Source organism: Haliaeetus leucocephalus, unplaced genomic scaffold (assembly GCF_000737465.1).
Source record: "Haliaeetus leucocephalus isolate CR32 unplaced genomic scaffold, Haliaeetus_leucocephalus-4.0 Scaffold140, whole genome shotgun sequence".
NCBI lineage: Eukaryota > Metazoa > Chordata > Aves > Accipitriformes > Accipitridae > Haliaeetus > Haliaeetus leucocephalus.
Genome location: NW_010972576.1, coordinates 1,218,782 through 1,237,394, shown reverse-complemented (window position 1 = coordinate 1,237,394; position 18,613 = coordinate 1,218,782). Strand labels below are relative to the sequence as shown.

Genomic DNA, 18,613 nt, shown 5'->3' with positions numbered 1-18,613 from the left:
TGATACAATGTTTGAAAAGGGTGTGAGCGCTTCATGCTTAAGTAATGTAGAATTGCTAAGTACTCTTTGATATTAAAATAGCTATGTTGTATATTTATGAAAACTCATTATAAACAAATACTTAATGGTATAGCCAAGCTTACTGGTCTTTCTCAGGGGGTAGCTTTACTATGAGCTTCTTTCATTAGTATCTTGCTTGATCTAGATGCAGACAGGAGATTGCATCCTCGCTGTGCCTTTGCAACTTTTGAGTAAGAGCTGTTCATTTCTGCTCCCCACTGTCGTGTTCTCTCTTGTATGTTTTGAGGCAGGGGGAGGGGGAGGGCGGTGTGTAGAAAAGTCAGGTGTAATCAATGATTGAGGAGAAATACACATTCATTTAGTGCATAAACTATCAACACGGGGAGGCCCTCAGCACTGGTTGTTATCACTACATTAGTTAAATACAAAAGAACATTTGTTCTTTTCTTCAGTTCTTGGTTCAATATGTTCCCCCCAGCCCCCAACAGTAAGATAGCTGGTATATGAATGTGTACATTCTTAGTTTTCTTCTAGTATTTGTCCTTCATTTAGAATGAGTTATTTTATCATTCATCTTTAATGGCATTCACTTCGCATAATGCTGTACCAGTGTTTGTCATATTTACATATTATGTCACGTTTTCCTGCATTCTCAACTCTCTGCTCTTATTTTTTCTTTTTTTTCCTGAAATTAAATTAAATGTCAGACTTAATGCAATATCACATTTTTCATGTTTTAAGAAGGGAATGTTAAAGTTAATGTTTTCAGAAGGCAAATCAACTTTCTTGCACATCAAATTTTTTCAATTTCCATACAGGTATTAACTACACAGTGCACAATGTGGGAGAGCTAGTTACTATAAGAAGCTCATGCATGAGTAACTCTCCCACACTGCGTATGCATTTAAGCACGTATTTAGTCAGCCATATACCGAGGGCCTCTACTGAGCACAAATATATTGGAGAAGAAATTCCTGCAGTTGTTTGCTGACTGTGGATTTGTTATGGGCTTTAGAGGTCAGCCTGATACAGGGCGAGTGGGATGTGATTAGGGTAAACATGGGATAATGTTGGTTGTGTTCCTTTCCAATTCCCTGCTACAGTAGTCTGTTCCTGTAGCTGTGCTGATACAGCTGTTTACTGGACTGCTTTATAAACTGAATCACTGAACTTACATAAAAAACCCCAACAACACAACACTCCTTCCTACCCCATGCCCCCTGGCATTTTTTTTTTTTTTAATTATTCTTAACTTGGATCACTTTGAGGATCTGGTTTATAACATGGGCCTGCCAGTTGTTGTGTTCACACAATTCTTCGGGTTAGTGTATTGAAGTGTGGGAACATACACTTGTGTTGGGAGTGGACATTTCCCTGCTGCCAGGGGAAAACATTGCATATAGCTTCACTTTGGACATGAGAACATGAAAGTGATCATCATGCAGTGGGATAAGGAACTTGTGGTACCTCTTATAATGCCAGTTTGAGTGGTTTGTTGTTGTAAATATTTATGCTTTTTAGCATCATACTTCTAATAAACCAAAACCAGAACCAGCAGAAGTCATTGCCTGGTTTATAGGAGTAGAGTATCTTTCAATAAGTTTAGTAGGCAAGACTTAAGTTTCACACTGGAAACTATCTGTTATGAAGAGGTGCCAATTTGCGAGTCTGTTTTCAGAGTACAGCCACATGTTAAAACTGGTTTCAGTAAAAAATTAAAGAAATTGATTATTTTCCATTTGGAGAAATGTTCAATTATCTTTTAAAACTCAGCAATAACAGAAAAGAATGGCCTACTGAAAATCTTGTAAACTTGCATCTGATTTGGGGATGGGAGGGCAGGGGAGGAGAAGAACGATGCATACAAGTAATTTTAAAAATGTTTGAAAGAAAAATGTAGAATATCTTTTGAAGAGACCATTACACAGAATAGAATGCAGAAGAATGAATAATCCAGACTTACTTCTGTTGAGGAGGACAAAAAACCCCAACAAACCACCAAGGAGTAGATACTAGTTCTAATAAAATATAGTAAAAATATGTGCCATCAGTAATATAAAGTCCACTTAAACATAGGGTCTACATTTACCATGCCTAATCTTTACTGGATACTAATTTAAAGGCAAAAATAAAATTCTGTGCAGCATATAACATTCCTTATTTGTTGTCCTGCTGAGCACTAGGATAAACTCAGATCAAAATATTCAGAGTAAATTGTATTATATTTTGAAGTGGTCTGCTTATGATGCATCACGTGCAGTTTTATGTGGGTGGGACTTGTGAATTGATCTCTGTTTAGGGGCTACTAGTTTATTCTGAAACTTGTATTACCAGAGTATCAGATTTGGTAACAAAAGGGTTTTTTTGTTGTTTGTTTTTCCCTTGTGCCTGGTCTCATGATGGTTTTGGATACCCTCCTTCAGTACCCTTTCCACTAAGGGACAGGTACATCAGTTTACAGGAGATTAAGGGTGTTCAGGATCACAACAGTTCCACGATTACCTGTTTAACAACTTACTACTGCACATCAACTGAACAACAGCAGCTGTTTGTGTGTGCTTTTAGCCTGAAGAAAATGTAAAATGACTAAGTATAGGCCAGTTTGTAAGACTCATCACTTAATATTTGCCTCAGTCTTTGAGCACTTATATGATCAAATTACTATAGCTTAAACTCCAGTAATCTTCAGAGCCATACTGTCTTTGTATCTGAGCTGAGAGTCAAAATAGTCCTAGGAATATTTTGATGCTTGTCAAGCTTTATCCTCAAGAGATGTATTTTGTGTACACGAACTGATGACTAAACTAACAGTCTTCATACGAGTTAGCAGCACTGTGATGTGTAAAGAACATAAAGCATGTTTTTTTGAAACTAGTTTCATTTTAGATACCTAACTTGGAATGTTTTTCAAGTTTCTAAAGCCTACCAATAAATTATACCTTTGAACACTAAAGAGCATCTCCTTTCCTTTATTGGATCAAAAGATGTACCTTACCTTTCAAAGGGGTATATTCAGTTTTCTTTATGAACATAGGAAATTTTCTGGTTTAAATGGGCTAGACTTTTCCTTTTTAGAACTAAAGGCTGACTGTCCTTTACAAATGTGTGATTGGGCATGGTAAGAGGAGAGAGTTCATTTCAGTACTTGAACAGACGTGCATTCTGTGTCCTGGAAGTATGCCTGCTGCTGTGTAAGTGGGTGGGAGAGATAAAAGAAATATTTATTCAACTGAACGGAATGCTGTGAAGCTTTCACTGGATCTTATCATACAGTAGGTCCTGTTTTAAATATAACATTATATATATACTTTATATGTATATAACTGCTCTGAGACAAAGTAATGCTGAAATTGCTTCCACTGGAACTTGGCTGTTCTCCTTCACAGAGCCCATGAAATAGATGCCTGGAAAAAAATGCTACACTTGATTTAGGAACCTAAAAGGGCAGGAAGGGAATAAGTTTGATCTTGATGAATTTGCAGATGTGCCTCTGTAGCCACCTCTTCTTTAAGGACTTTTTGATAATCAGGGAAAGTGAACCATCTTAAGTGAAAGTATATCTTGAAAAGAGGGAGTGCTGGGTAGGCTGGATCTAGGCAATTACAGCCCTATTGGTCATGATTAACACCTTGCATGTCACCGAGAGACAAACAGATAATTAATATAGGTCCAGTACCTCCCTAGTTGTGCACTCTACTGAAATGCAGGGCTCATTAAGAAAAGTTTATCCTGAATTAACAGCAATCACTGAATGGTTTTCAAATAGACTATTATGCTAGACAGTGCAGTTTGGTGATGGCAGTGTGGGTAGTGATAGCGATTTTTCTGGCTGGAAGCAGTCACAATCTTCTAGCGGATGCAGTTAACTTAATAAAACTATTACTGCTGTACCCCAGGTTAAATTCAGCATCCCTTAAGTTTGCAGGCTGGTTGTTGATAAAGGCCTTTTGTTTACTTTTATTTGTCTCTGCTGACCGCAATTGCCTGGTTATTAATTGAATACAGTTTTGAGTTCCTAGATGTATGTTTTAAGCCAGTGAGTTTTTTCCCCACCCACAGTTCTTTGTACACTATCCTCTTGCCCCTCCACAGTAACTGGACAGCCACTTCTTACAACTTTTTCATCTTGGTTTAGCTTCTGAAGTCTTTCCTGCAATACATGGCCAGTTGCATGTTTGGTGCTGGAGACAGAATACTGGGCCATGTGAATATCCTTCTGAGCCGGTTCCTTGCTTAACTCTGCATGCTCCTAAAGAAGAATCAAGTTAGGTCAGACAATACCAATGCTATTGAAGATAAGTGATACTTCTTTTTTTTCTCCCCCCCCCCCCCGAGATCTCTTTTTTTGAGTGAATGAGTTTAAGTTGTTCTCTTACTGTCCCTAAAAAAGTGGAGCAATATTGCACTGATTTCTCTGTCAATAGCTGCAGTAGATTTTTTTAATGAAAATAGTTCTGACTTTACATTAAAGTTTATAAATATCATTGACAGCATCTTTAGAGCTGAAATCTGTGAATCTGTATTTCCTGTGATTTAAATATAACCTGCCAGAAACTCTCAGCAAAGTATCTTGATGCAGCATATAGTTTTTTAGACAGACTGTTAGGCCAAGTCTTCATTAAAACTGTACAGCTATCTTTCAAGCTGTTCATATAGTTTTATTTTTCTGAGCTGATATTGAATTCTGATACCCAAATAATCTCTGTAAGCTTAACATTTTGGACAGATTTGGCTGATGACAATTGATGCAGTTGCTCAAAAATGGGTTTTTCTCTCCATATAATGTTAAATAACATGAAATGTTAAATTGTCATACTGCATAATTTTTCAGCATCATTCAAATGAAAATAGTCTTTGCACTGTGTTCTGATGCCTCAGATGGGCACAAATGAAACCTTGTTTAGATGTTTTGACCTGTTAGGACTTGATAATCATCTTGCATGCCACAACAACTTGTCGTACCTGCCCCTGCAGCAAGTACATGTGTCTCAATTTTTTTAGCTGAAGGGTCAAGTGTTAAACCATATACCTCAGCTCTTTTATTACTTCTGTGAGTTTCTGTGGGTAGGGGATAATTTGTCAAGATATGACTTTTACAAATGAGGTACAGGTACATAATTTCTCATCAGGTAAAAGCAGGTTATGCAGTTACAGCCAAAATTGTCAGCTGTATTAATTTTTAGATGAAATACAGTTGTCAAAAAGGAGTAATTAACACTGTTGTCTGTAACTGCTGCTTTAAGTATTGGACTTGGCACTTGGAATCAGGGGTAAAATTCAGGAATGCTAATACAAAATGCTGCTTCTCTGTCTTAAGTGTTTGAAGAATACGTGGTGCATCCCAGCTTGCACAGCCACACAGTTTCACTGGTGATTTTCTCCACTGGTTCGTGGGTTATGCCCTTGTGAGAACGTTTTGGGAAGGGAGGAAGGAGAAAGGTTGAAAGACAGCGCTATATGTAGAGATCTTAAGGACAAGGTATCTCAACTGATGCTTTCAACTTTCTAATTGATGTGACAGTTTTAGTGTTCCTTTAACGATCTTTTATGTGAGAATTCTTGTAAAATATTTCCAGACAGCCCCTCCCTGCCTTCAATATATGACGAGTAAGGTGCTAATTATTGAACCCTGAGGTGACAGGTTACAGTCCTGCTTGTTTCTGAGGGAATTAAAATATTTATCATGATCTTTGGCTCCCTCATCTTCCATATCCTCCACCAATGGGTGTTTGCTGGACTCAGCTTCATTTTGAAACCATCATATTTCCACCATCATATTTCAGCTTACCATCACTTTTTGTGTGGCCTTCGTGGACACCTAAAACCTTCTGTCCATAAACTCACTTTTTTCTTCACTAATAGGTTTCAGGCAACTGCACTAATTCTTGAAAGCATGTTTCTTTACAGAAAGTGTTTTATGTAATAGAGCTATTGAGTGTCAAAAGCTATTGGCAGTTGGTGATCTTATTTCCCTGACACAGATATTACGAAAGCTTTAGGAGGAGATGGAGTTCTTTATTGGATCATCATATAGAGCTTTAAAAATAAACGAACCTTTTGTCTTTCTGCTCATCTCCATCATGGCTGCAGTGGCATAGCTACTAAATTCTGGAAGTTCTTGCAAATTCTGAAGTTGTATTTGGAGTCATTCAAGTTAAAATGTTTTATAAAACTGGCTCATCGTAATGACTTCATGATTAAAACTGAATTAAGAAGAATCACTTAATCCTGATGTGTGTTGAAACCACTCTTTATATGGTAATCCAAACTTTCACTTTTATTCTTTTATGTCAGCACAGTTCTAATAATATCAGGGGCTTGCTGACACTGCAGAGAGGTGCTTAAATCCAAGCTGACATGGGTTTCATTACTAACCCTATTCATAGAAACATGTTTAAGTCTTACTGGGCAAGAATTTAATGTTGGACTAAGCAGTCTTATAGTATACTGTTTGACTGTGTGATGAAAGTGTACCAGTGGAGTACCACTGTGTTTTGCTATTGTACGTATTTTATACATTAGGCCTTAAGCAACCATCTGGTTACCTCTTTTGACCCTTTTTTAAATTTTTTTTTATTTTAATAATGCAGGGCACAATAATATGTGGCTTAGCTGGAGGACAGACAGTGGCACACTTCTTGAATTTATATGCATTGTAAGACATGTCAGGTAACAGTAAATGATCTAATTTTTCCAGTGAAATAATCCTACTATGCATTCTTCATTTGCTTATACATGCCTGCCTGTCAGGAGAGTGAGTGTAGGAGGGAAGGGAAAAGAGGAGTGTGATCTTTCTACAGCCATATTTTATTGCGAATACAAGCTTCATTAATTTGCGCTTTAAGTGAGTAAGCTTCGCATAAAAGAGCTGCTGACCAAAATCCTAAGCAAACAACTTTGTGGGGAAACTTAATATTTTGCTCTCTGTCAGTTTTTAAATGCGTATTGAATAGTATGTATTTTTCTCTAATTTTTTTTTCTGTAGCATAACTTTTGTGACTTTAGCTATTATGTCCATGCAAAGCAGAACTGCCCGGTTTTGGGGGCACAATATTATGTGCACTGCAGAACAGATACGGCTACTACATTGTCACTCCCCTTTCTATGTTTATTTTTAAGACTGAGAAACTGGGGGTTTTGCTTTGGTTGAAGCTGTGTTCCAAAGCCTCACACCTGGCTGATGGACATTTGATGCCCTGCTAAAGGATTTCCTTTTCTGATTTGGCTTACTTGGACATGTGACAGAAGGAAATTACACCATGTGCTTAACATGAGGAAAGTGTTAAGGGTTGCTGAATCTGGTAGCCTGTTAACAGCAAGGTGGCTGCAGCTCCATGTACCCAAGCTCCAGCTGGTAGTGAGGCTGAGCATATATTTCCAGTAGGTACGTACACAATCACATGTATATAGCACATGTACACACAGCCAGCCACACAGATCAATGCAGACAGAAACGCTCAGCTGTTGTCTCAATTCTGTCTTGAGCTGGGCTGTCTTCCTAAAAAGTCTCTTGGACGTGTCTGTTCAACACCATCTTTTGCGTTGTGGTGCTAGACCTAGAACAGACCTTCCCAAATAATGTTTTAAGGCAAGCTGAATAAATACAATTCATACTTCTTTGTTTAGGGATAAAATTCTTTACTATCTCTCCCCTTGGTTATAAATGGTATGGTGAATTTCCAGGAGGTAGGCAGCAAGGAGTTTGCAGAGAAGGCAACTGCTGTTTCTGTACACCTGTAGCTTTGGTTAAGGCAGAGAGAAAAATGGTGGCAGGACCATCAGAACTGGGAGAAGCAGATGTTGCACAGATATGGCAACTACTCTTTACTGAGGTATTCACGTTCTTACATTCCTGCCTTTTTGTTTTTCTTTTCTGAAGATACCTTGCTGCTATTTCCCTCTGTCCTCCAAGTGATGCTTTATTCACATTTTGCTGGCATTTTCCAGCCTATGAATCTTTCTATAACATCTGGGTTTTTGCTATGGTCTTGCTGAATGGGAGATCCCAGAACTTTGTTCATAAAGAAAATTGGGTAGGCAGAAGGGTGTGAGCTTTGTTAGAATGAAAAGATACCTGAATAGAAATTTTAGCTGTTGTACACCAGCTTGTAGTTGCTAAAGAGAAATACATAAGGGAGAAACAGAACCAAGAATGAGCACAAGAGATAAAGATGAATCTAGAATGTGGATCAAAAGGTATGAGGAGTGAATTAAAATTGCCCCGAGGCTGCAAAAGACTGTCTTGGGCTATCAAATGCCAGTGTGTGTGGGAGGCAGAGAATCTTGAACTTCTTGCAGAGAGAGACTGAGGTCTTATGGACTGAATCACAGATTTTCCCTGTCTTGGAATCTTTGTTCCTTCAGAAGGTGTTGGGGGGGGTGGGTGGTAAAAACCACTTGTTTCTGCTTATTTGGAAGAGAGACTTCTGGGCAAAGGCAGTGAAGAGGTTTGTAGCTTGGCTGTGTCAGCATGGTCTAAGTAAGAGCCAAGGAATGAATCAGAAACTCATGGAGGAGGTGATGGGGTGAGACAGAAGTGGGGTTGAGGCAGGAGTACATTATAGAAGAGATACTGATCTGTAATCCTGCACTTCAGAAGCATGTGATTCTGATTACTGTGGGAGGTGAATGGGAAGTCACTGAGGGATTTAAACAGGCATGTTTAATTTAAATGATAAAAAGAATAAACCACTTTTACTCAGCACTGCAGCTCTAAATATAACAGCTGTTCGTTTCCTGCATATTGTTTCTTTAATGACTGATTTAGGAGAGCGTGTAGGCTGCCAGAGCCACGCATGAGCAAGGTGCCAAAAACTAATTAAGGTTGAAAGTCACAGTTATGCCAACGGTCTGTGCAAGGTGCACCCTCTTAGAGACAAGTGTAGGATTAGAGAAAGGGTCAAAAGATGAGGTGCCAAAGCAAATGAATAAGAATATCAGATCACTAGGGCAAATAGGATTTTATAGACATGTATGTAAAAATAATCCTTGCATACCCCCGGAGAAGAAACTTTGAAAGTGAGGTGGCTGAGACTGTATAAAAATGTTATATTCTCTAGCTGGCTATTCCTTGCAGTTTCAGCTCACGTTTTAGTAAATCAGTATAATGTCACTAGTGATCCTGAGCACTGGACAGACTATCAAGGAATTTTTTTGTTAGTGTCAGGTAACATAAGGGAAGTTCAAACTTTCCATGTGTTTTAGAATTCTATTTGAGTTGTGCATAGCTCCTAAAAACCTCCTGTAATTCTTTGAGTGGTCCAGAAATAACCATATCAAAGGCTTTTGAAAGTCAAGTTAGTTATAGTCCCTCCTAAATTGTCACATGATGAGCAATAAATAGCGCAAAAATCCCTAGGGAGCTCAGGAACAAATAGGAATAAATAGTTGGTTTTCACTGTATCAAAATGGTTGTAATGTGTCACAAGCTTCCAAAGAAGGACGGATTTTCTTTAGTTTTGAAAAGTAGGTAGCAAAAGATGTAAGTGATAAACTGGTTTAAGGATTTTTTATTTTTCTTTCCAAGACCAGACAAAAATAGAAAATTCTACTGCTTTCTAGCTAAGCTAGATGTTGGGCTAGCATGATTGCAGACCAAATTTAATGTTGGAAAGTGTAAAGTAACGCATGGAAAGAAAAATTTGAATTACTCCTACGTATTGCTATGTTTTACATTAACAGCTTTTCCTAGAATAGAATAACATACTGTAGTCACCTTAGAAAAACTTCTGTTCATTGTGAAATAGTGGCTTTAAAAAGGAGTGTAAAAAATGGCACAGCAGCATCTGTATGTCCTTGTATAAATCTGTGTTCTCACCTGTAACACTCTGCTGGATGGTCTAAAATACGACAGGAATAGCATGCTTTGGGGCAAGGCTTAAAGCTGTTAGAGGCGTGGAAAAGCTATCATTTAAGAGAGGGAGAGAATTCAGGCCTTTTTTAGGTTGACTGTGAGATGACTAAACAAGGACTCTATTTTTGTTCCAATATCTATTTGTTTCAAAGACTCCACATACCCCTTTTAAGGGTCAAAGAGCAATTTATTTACTTATGCTGAAAGAAAAATAAGCTTTTCTTTAGGATACCTAGAGGAGTGCACAAAAACATACATGTGCGTACATATTATTGTTGTTATTACACTTAAACAGTGGGTGCCTAATGAATAGAGCCTGTTGCTGCAAAATGCATGAGAGGAGCTGCCTAGGATGCAGAAGGTGAGCAGTGTGCTTTTTTCGCTGCGCTGGTTGGTTTGGAAATGATTACCTGTGAATCTTGGGTTACCATTAGATAGGCTGTGTTTCAAAGCAGGTATTTTCACCCTGTAAGGTTTACCTCCCTAATTAGGTGAGAGCATATGAGGTCCAGGTCTGGGTTGGGTTCACCTGTTCCATTTTCCTTGATCCTAGGTTTCCTCTTCCCCTTTTCCTTGGAAGGGGGGAAGGCAGAGGAAGGGATGGTGCTGATGGAAGCAGAGCAGTGCTGTGAAGCTTAATTTTGGTAAATACTGGGTTTAAGCACATATTGGGGAAGGGAGGAGGACATAATAGATTCTGTCTCAAGCCAGCTGCCAAACTTGCTTCCAGTGTGGCTGAGAGTGTGGAGGAGATCCCTGGCTGGTTGCAGCAGAGCTAGACAAAAACAGTTCTAAGGGCAACATTTTTGCCATTTTTTCCTCTTTATCTTCTACCCCTCTCCTACTCTTAAAAGAAGCCTGCATCCCTGACTCACCAACCAGAACCATAGCCACCACCACAATCTCTTACTGTCCCCTTTCAAACCTGGAAGACCAGGCTTTTGTCCTGTTGCAGGCTTACATTTATTTACCTGCGAAGCACTGGACACTGCCACTTTCTCTCAAGTGAAGTTTGGTTTTAACTAAAAATGCTGTTCTAAAAGGTAAGATGTATCCTTGTGCTTCAAGAGAAAGTTATTCCTTATGTTTCAAGGAAACATTCTCTGTTGTGACTGATTTACTCCAGACTGTGGGGTTTCATGTACTCTGATAGCAGATGAAGGTGGATGTTCCTGGACTACCTTGGGGTGAACAGACTATTGGTTTGGTCTAATCTGTAGTTATCCCTGTGTTTTCATTATTAGCATGACTTAAGGTTGGTCTTGGAACTGTTTGGAAGTGCGCAGCTTCTACACCAGAAGGGTGTTTGCCTTCTAAAAATAGAGTGGGAAGAGCATGCAAATGGAAGAGCATGCAGAAGGAAACTCAGAGATTATTTTTTTCATGCAGTTGACTAGGGAAGCATGCATTGTTTTTTCTTGGAAGAAAGGGATTTTACCCATTATTTGAACAGACTTTTAGCTGAAAAACTGTAAAGTTCTAGGCTAGCCTGGAAAATATTTTTAACTCTTTGTTTTATGGGCTAGCTTGGATTAGGATTCCGTTATGAGAGGTATTACAGCAACAAGCTCTAAGTATGGTGTGGCCCAAAAGAATTTACAGACTTGAATAGACTATTTAAAAAAAAAAAAGGGGGGGGGGGGGAAAAGAAATAAGATGACCAATGGGTAGGTCAGATGTAATCAGGACTGAGATCACAACTTTTCTGATTTTAAAACCTGGTGCCTTCATCCTGCCTCACCAGGATGTGGTTGCCCTTTAACTAGACATTAAATGAATAAGAACTTTTGTATGTAAACTGCCTTCTCAGACTGAACAGCTTGTGCAACTTTTCTGAGTCTGTGATCTTTAAAATCATCATGCTGCCAGGCTGTGTTAGAGACTCTTCTCTGTCAAGTCAGATGAAAGCAGCTACTTTCGTCTCAGCTATGACCTTTACTATAGGCATCCATGTATCTATTTCTGTGTATGACCATAAAGCTACCTGTGGCAAAACCTGAAAGACAGCCCTTGCCAACTTTAAGCGCAGAGGTCATTTGCTCATTTTAAGTATTCTATGCAAATGAAAGCATGTGTGCCTGTCCACCTCCCTGTAAAATTCAAGGTGCTTATTATGAGTAAATTAAGCCACTTAAAGAAGAGACTCCATGTTTGACCTCTCTTACTGACACGTAGGTTCAGCAGTATGTTGCTACACATAAGATGAAATTTCTGGAAGCTGAATAAAGGCTATCTTGAAAATGTTTCTGTTTTCTAGTTATTGGTCATGCTTTAAATCATGAAACATATGTATTAAACCTTCATCTGAAAAAAATTTCAGATGGGAGGTTAGAGATGCCATTTGCTTTGGGGATTCTGTCCCTACATAGCTGAATTTTATAAGCACAACATCTAAATTAAAGTGATTACGAAATTTGTCACTAAGCCTAATGCCTTTTTTTTTAGGAGGTATTTCCCCTGTGACATCTCTAGAAGAATATAAGTATGGTCTGCTGTAGGAAACTGAATGATAAGTAAAAGATTGTCTCAATAAAATATAAAAACCTAACTGTAATGCTAAAACCCTGGAGTAATCAAATGTCTGAGTCCACTGAAGGGCCATTTATTGCACATTAGATGTTAAACTTGACACATTTTTTTGTATTGAAGATAAGCACCATGAACACAAGCATTTCTATTTCATGCTATTTCTGTTGTCCTTAGTTCTTGGGTTTGTATTACTATAAAACTCAGCAGTATGGATGCATCTTCTGCACTAGAGAATGGGATAATAGAGAAATAAGAGGTTCACAATCTACTACCCCAGTTATGCTGCTATTTGTTTCCAGCACAGTCTTCAGGGTTTTACAAATGGTGTTTCAATCCCTCTCTTTAAGATTGCCAGAAAATATGCAGTTATACCAGGAGAACACGCCTTGTTTGTTACAAGTCAGTCAGTCTGTAATGTAGAAAAAACCCCCAACAAGCCCACAAACAATTCCTTCCTCAATGCCCTCCCTCTCAGTTCCCTGCAAGTTGTCTTTTATACTCTAGGAAACATAGCATGTGAACATTTTGATTCTTTTGTCAGCCTTTTATGTCTTTAGTTTTAAGGAATATTTAAAAAATGTTTCTATCACAGTAATCTTGGGCATAACCAAACTCAGTGTATCTGTCAGTGGGGTCTGGCACTGAGGGTGGTCTGGTACTGACGGTGTCAGATGTTTCGGGTAAATCCTATAGCTGAAGTACACTAGCTAAAAGCATCAGCTGATACAGCAGTTCTTTACATGGGTCAGCCTTTGAAGAAAGATCGAAGACCACGTAGTGTGAGTTATGTTATCCTGCCTACTTAATGTTTTCAGCTTCTTTTAATCCTCCTGCAGGGGAGCTTTGTATATTATTTGACTGGCTAGCACTTCAGCTCCCATAGTTAAAAGAATAAATTGTCCAGTTTCTGAATGACACGGTATCAGCAAGTGGCTTTGTTCAGACTCTAGTTAGTCTTGTCTAAATTATCCTGCCCCTAAGAAAAGATGAAGGTATTTTTATGCAGCTGTATAATCTTTTAAGCACTGAATTACAGTATGAAGAGGGATTCTGAGCTTTCACTTTAGATGACTTACTGTACATATACTTAAATTCAGTGACCAAACTTCAAATCAAAACCTCTGTTTCTATCAAATCAAGATGTCTATGATTTTTTTTCACTCAAAGAAAAATCTAAAATTCTAACTAAAATTATTTTAGGTTCAAGAATGTTTCACTCCAAGTGAGACAATGTTTCATTTCTATTTCCAGTATCTTTTAACAGAAGAAGGGGATATGAAAGGCTAAGCTCATGACTGTTAACAAAAATAATCATCAGAATAGACAATCAATCTGTCTCACTTGTGTGGAGGCTTAAGCCAAAATGCGCTGATACGTGGTGGTTAGGGCACTGTTCTGGTAGAGAAGATGCAGGAGAACCCTCAAGCCAAACAACTGCATGGTTCTCCTTTGTAGACCAGATGGACACCATTAATTATAGTGTATTACTTGATTAAAGTGACCCTTCTGTTACTTTGCTTCATGAATCTTGTTTCTGCACTTCAGCAACCCCTAACTGCATCCCAAATCCCTCCTAAAACTTCCACACCTACCTCTTTCAAAAAAACCCAAGAAAACAACAAAAACCCCTACCTCCACCCCAAATGTTGTAATTAGTAGTTCATTCAGAGTAATCTTCTAAGGTGGTATCTCTTCTAAGGCCAATTTTTGAGCAAATCAGTTACTTCCTATAAATTGCATGTCACTAACTGAAGTGGACTCTTAAGTACACATTATGATGCTGGTTAAAAAGCAAGTATGTGAACCAGTTACTTTTCCTTACACTCCATTTTAATCTGTCACACTGCTTTCCAAGTTGGGAGCTGCTTAGTATGTTGTAGATCATGTCAGTCATTCAAAATATTACATTATCATGATTATTTGCTGCTTTTCAGCTGAAACGGTGCTCTACCAATTTGTGTGTAGTACTAAGGGAATGTGAAGGAATAGGACTGCATCTTGATTAGCAGTCTGATTCCTTCCTCTGATACTATAAAACTGCCACCTGCATCTGACTTTTAATTGGTTGGGACTCATTAAGCTAAAGGATAAATTTATACATCCAAGTCTTTACTGTGCAATAGCCTATAAAGTCAAGGATGTTAAGATACTCAGAAGGTATATTTTATAAGATACATTGTACCATGTTCTAAACTTGCAGCTCATGCACATCTTTAAACCCAGTGCAGCATCTTGTTTGTGTATTTTAACACTGGAACAGTGCACTTAACTTGCACATGTTGTTCATATAGAAATGCTAGCAGGGTTGAATTTTCCAAAACTGGAACTTCTACATTTTATTCCATAGATGTAAGTGTTAAAATATTTGTATCTACTTTAGTGTGTTTGTATGCATACTCCCAAATAGCATAATTTCAATGCAGTGCTGAATGATTTCACTAGAACTTAGACTACACTTCGGTTACAAACCACAGTTTTGATTACAGCACAGATGCATGTAGATGAGAATAAAAAATTAAGATAATTTGGATGATCTTTGACCATTATTTTCATCTTCCTTATGCCATGATAGTATAAACAGCAAGTGAAGGAGTTTAGTTTGCTGAAATGGTTATTTAAACCTTAGAAATAAGAGGTTAAACTTTACTGTATTTCCTCAAGATTTGATTTATGACAGGCATTAACATAACTGCTGCTCTCCGAAATTGATTTCATTTTAATGTCGTAACTGAAAATATGGAATATCTGCAATTAGCAAGGATGTAACTTGCTCTCGTGTGCTTCTACTTTGTATTGTACTGTGTTTGGATTCTCACACATCTGCTTTCCTAGGTTAGTCTCTTTCCTAATGTTACAGATTTGTTTTCTTTCCTCTCCATGTGATAAAGAATGAAGTTTTTCTATTTGAGACAGCATATTATTCAGTTCTCTTGGCATACACTGCTTTGATTTTTATTGGCTTATTTGCTTGCAAAATACTTTAAGGTTCTGAGAAATTTTGGTTTTGTTTTATGCTGTGGGATCTTGTTCCCAAAACCTGCAATAGGTTCTTTCATTATTTTCGTATTGGGATTATACTGATCTTAATGCGTTGTTGTTGGGTACCAATTTGAATTTGGGCAAGAATTCATGACAGAAATCTTAAGGAAATTCCAGGAAATTTAAAAATAGTGGAAATAAAAATATTGCCTTAAGCATCTTCATGCTGCAGGTAGCACAATGTGTTCTGGCTAGGAGAATCTGTCAGTACAAAGAGGAGTGCAAAGATGATAGCACGGATTGATATAAAATTACTGAATCAAATTGATTTAAATCAGCAGGCAGAAAGCTTTAATCAATTTAAATTTTACTTTGCATTGAGCTTTTTAAAAGCAGGTCCAGTTAAAGCAGGTTGAGGGGCCTGTTCACTCAATTTTTAGTATCTCCAAGCATCAAGATTCTGCAACTTCTTGAGGCAACCTGTTCCAGGTCTTAACCACCCTCATGGTTTAAAAAAACAACCCACAACTAACACAAAATAACAAAAACCAACCTAACTCCTTTTTTCCAATCAGATTTTCCTGTGTTCCTACTTGCCTCTTGTCCCACTGCTGTGCATCTTGAAGAACAGTCTGGCTCAGTCTTCTCTACCCTCCCACTAGATAGTTGAGGACAGTAATAAGATCTCTCCTTTGTCTTCTCTTTTATGGCTGAACAAATTCAGTTTTCTTAGCTTCTCCTTGTAATGTCACATGCTCCAGCCCTCTGATCATCTTGGTGGCCCCTTCCACTGGACTTGTTCCTCCATTCTCAACTAGCAGGACAGTTAATAAAAGCTTATGTGTTGCATAAAGTGGTACTGACTTGTGGGAGCAAGGGGCTGTGTGAAGGGGAGTGTAGCACTGAACTTTGTGAAGCAAATATGCTGTGAAGGGATGCCCGTTAGGTCATCTAGCAGCCTTTGGGTAGGATGAACTCCCTTGTCTGGTGTAGAGGCACTCCAGGGCAGGTTCCCTGACTAGCTGCTTCTAGATAGTCCATGAGGAGGGTTTAATGGTTGATATAAAATTTACTGCTTTGAAGACACTTGGTGCTACATAGTCCTGTGTTTTGATTTAGCAGAGAGATACAGCAATATACTGAAATGACAATGCAAGCATGGTACAGCAACTGCAATGTACATTTGGACCACCATGCGAAAGTGATTCCCATTACTGGTCTCTGTATGCCTACTATCAGGATGTTGGGCATCCCCAGTTCACCAGGAAGGAATATGTGGGCTAAAGCCATCTTGAGCCTATTTCTCTCTTCAGAGCTCCTTCTGTTGGTTGTTCAGTTTTTATATTTTATGTTGGGCTAAGCCGTGTATATAGCCCCCCCCCCAGACACACACACCTCCCCCCCGCCCAGGTCTTGCTAGCTGAGGAAGACATTACACTCTACTAATTATCTTGGAGAAGGCTGTTTACACAACCTATTGACTCACTGGTACAGCCATATATCTAAAACAAAGGTTACCCTCTAGTCCCTCTTGTGTTAAGTTCAGAGTGCTTTACGCCACTTGGTGCTCATTCCTTACATCTCTTCCCTGAGTTCATCACCCTTGCCCATGTCCTCTGAGCCTTCTTCCATTGTAGGGGTTTGTTGGTCAGTAACGCAGGCTGTAGCTCCAAGACCGTTGTAAACATGTTCCTTGTGAACTGATGGGTCACGTGTAACTGGAGAGGTGCTTGCCTGTACTGGCTGCTCCTCGCCTCAGAGTTCAATACATGGATGTTCTGGTCACATGAGGTAAATATGTCCAGCTGCACAAGGGTGAATGGAGTCACGATGCTGTCTGGAAAAAAAGAGGGCGAAAAGCTGTAGGGCCACAAGAAACGGCAGCAGCCTCAGATACAGGTTGATGATGTAGCTGGGTTATTTTGAAGGGCTTGAATCTACTCTAGTGAAAACAGGGACCCGAGTTTAGGGCCTTAAGTGGATCCTTCCTTACTATGTAGGTGACCCTGCAGGTGGATTTTAGAACAAATACTTGTACCTGGTCACAGTCCTTTTTGTCTCAGTGTGGTTGGAAAGGTGTATTTGGCATGGCAGGTGCACACAGCTTTGGGAATAGGAGTGTCACTGCAGGAAGGAGAACCAGGAGGAGATAACCAGGGAGTAGTCTTCAAAGACTTCAAAGGGTTAAATGATCTGCTCTAGGAAATACAGCAGTCATTCTAAGATTCATCACCATGACTTTGACACAAAAAAGAGAATACGTAATTTCTTACTTGCCATCTGTAATAATAATCTGTTCAGTTTCTTTGATTATAAAAACAACAACCGCTGTGATGAGGATATGTTTTCACAGAATAAGCAATTGGAGATGATTTCCCCCCCCCTCTGCATTTCTTGCAGTACAAAGTGGTATGCATATTAAAGTATTTCTGATCTTTAAAGGAAAGTTAGGACACCCTCTACTGGCTATTTTTGGAAATAAATCTGAGCTACAGCCTACCAGTTTGGAGTCAGCAGTAGTTAAACTTAATCTGTACAGCAATTTTAATGTAGTCTTTTTTTTTTTTTTTTAATGGGTTTGAGAGGAGTTTAGGGTTTTCCCCCCTGCTATGTCGTTCTGTCTCTGGCTTCAGCAGAGTGAATCTGCCTGTGATGAAACTGTATTTTTAAATACAGTTTGTTACAGCTCTTAGGCTAACAGTTCTATAGGTACAAATGGAAATAGCTAGATGTTATCACAGCTTTTGTTGCCTAGTAACCAAAGCCCAATGTATAATTTCAATGGGATAAATCTGATCCACTTGCCTCTTTTCATTTTTAGTAGCTGAATACATGTAAATATATTTATATTTAAATGTCTTATTGTGTGATAACTAAAATGTATTGAAATCTGTACCTTTACGAATTCAATTACAATGATTTGACTGATGTAAATTTCCCAAAATGAAGAGTGATCCTGTAGTTCTTGTAACATTGCTTTACTGTTCATGTGAGTGAGTGAGTGTCTCAGTGTGCCTGTGCATACAAATCTTAAATTCTTTTTTGCATACTGTTCTCAAATTTCACCTTTCCATTTTGTTCACTGATTTGATGATTTACATATTTTTCTACTGAATCCATTTAAGCAGTCAAGGATTGTTCTCAGAGTTATTTGCTCAACTATACTGATAACATACCTAAAATTATCTAGGACTCTGAATTAGTTACTGAATTTTTAAGCAGGTGTGAAAC

General features: G+C 38.5%; 1 protein-coding gene across 6 annotated transcripts in view; it reads left to right on the top strand.

Annotated features, from left to right (window-relative positions):
• The window catches only part of KLHL2 (kelch-like family member 2), a 56,465-nt gene that overhangs the window by 11,754 nt on the left and 26,098 nt on the right, over positions 1 to 18,613 (top strand). The window contains exons 2-3 of one of the 6 annotated variants that reach the window (XM_010586069.1): positions 10,807 to 10,917; positions 12,320 to 12,356. The exons of 2 other annotated variants lie outside the window; for them this stretch is intronic. The gene's annotated coding sequence lies outside the window, so the exon portion shown is untranslated. Of the gene's footprint in view, positions 1 to 7,140; positions 7,406 to 10,806; positions 10,918 to 12,319; positions 12,388 to 18,613 lie in introns of all 6 variants that reach the window. 3 more of the 6 variants (XM_010586070.1, XM_010586072.1, XM_010586071.1) reach the window with 3 other exon arrangements.